The sequence below is a fragment of the Arachis hypogaea genome, chromosome 9 (genome assembly GCF_003086295.3).
Source record: "Arachis hypogaea cultivar Tifrunner chromosome 9, arahy.Tifrunner.gnm2.J5K5, whole genome shotgun sequence".
Taxonomy (NCBI): Eukaryota; Viridiplantae; Streptophyta; class Magnoliopsida; order Fabales; family Fabaceae; genus Arachis; species Arachis hypogaea.
In genome coordinates, this window is record NC_092044.1 from 73195957 (window position 1) to 73197168 (window position 1212).

The following is a 1212-nucleotide window of genomic DNA, read 5'->3' on the forward strand; positions in this document are numbered from 1 at the left end:
CACTATATCCCTGGAAACTGGGCTGGGCATTATATCCCTGGGGTACCAATTATTCATGACTGAAAGGCGACATCCTAATGGGATGTGTCGGGTTGGCAGTTGAACCGACAAGTGATATCATGACCAATAGGACAGACATTCATCATGTGTATCTTCTATGTGTTTGTTCGCTTTGTCTAATTGCATCTTTTTCCTAAATGTATAACATGCTTACTTGCTTCTTGAATTACTTGCTATATATGTATATTACCTCTGGTTTACTTGTGCTTTCTACTGGTATTGAGGAGGCTCGGTAGGCGGTGGTGATGGGATCGCATGGAGGTTAGGCTTGCGAAGGCTATGGGACAACGGTGTTTCTGTTACTTAGAAATTTCTTAGGATTAGATAACCCTTTATGGTTTTTATTAAAGTGTCTCTAAGTTCTAATCTTATGCTTGATCTGAAGTTCTAGGATTGTCTTTGGTGTCCCAAAATCTTATATCTTATATATTGGGCACTATTACTGTACTGAGAATCAAACTCATACCATATGTTGTTTTTATTTTTCAGATGCAGATTGCGGCCCACCTCAGTGAGTTTGCGGGATGGTGACAGAACGGAGGATCGCTTGTTATCTTTTTGTATTTTGGTTATTTGATATAGTAGCTCTCACTTTTGTATATTGTATCTTGATGCCTTAAAGGCTTATTTTGAGAGTTAGGATGTTGCTGTTTTATTTCAAAACTCTGTTATGTCTGTATTAACTAGTCGACCTAAACTCCGCGAGCTGCAGCTAGTATTCTTTTGGATATATATATATATATATATATATATATATATATACCTTGTGATCTTGTATTTTTTTATCTTGCATATCTTATCCTTTACGCTTGTAGTTAGATCTTGTGAATGTTACACGCTTTTGTATCTCTATTATGAGCTTTATTTATTCATTGGACTTCTAGTATTATTACTTTCTTCCATATATATTATCATATGAGCTTTAGAACTGTCGTGACTTTTTGTTATCCTTTGCTTCATGGTATGAGGTAAGGTTTAGGGTGATAGGGTGTTACAGGCTAACTATAGAGAATATTTGTGACTTTTTTAATACTTGATTATCTACACGTTGACAAAGCACACTCTTAAATTTCTCATATATTATTACAAAAGGAACGCCAACATCACATGAATTTTCACTTGCAAAACACACACCCTCAGATGATTGAGAAA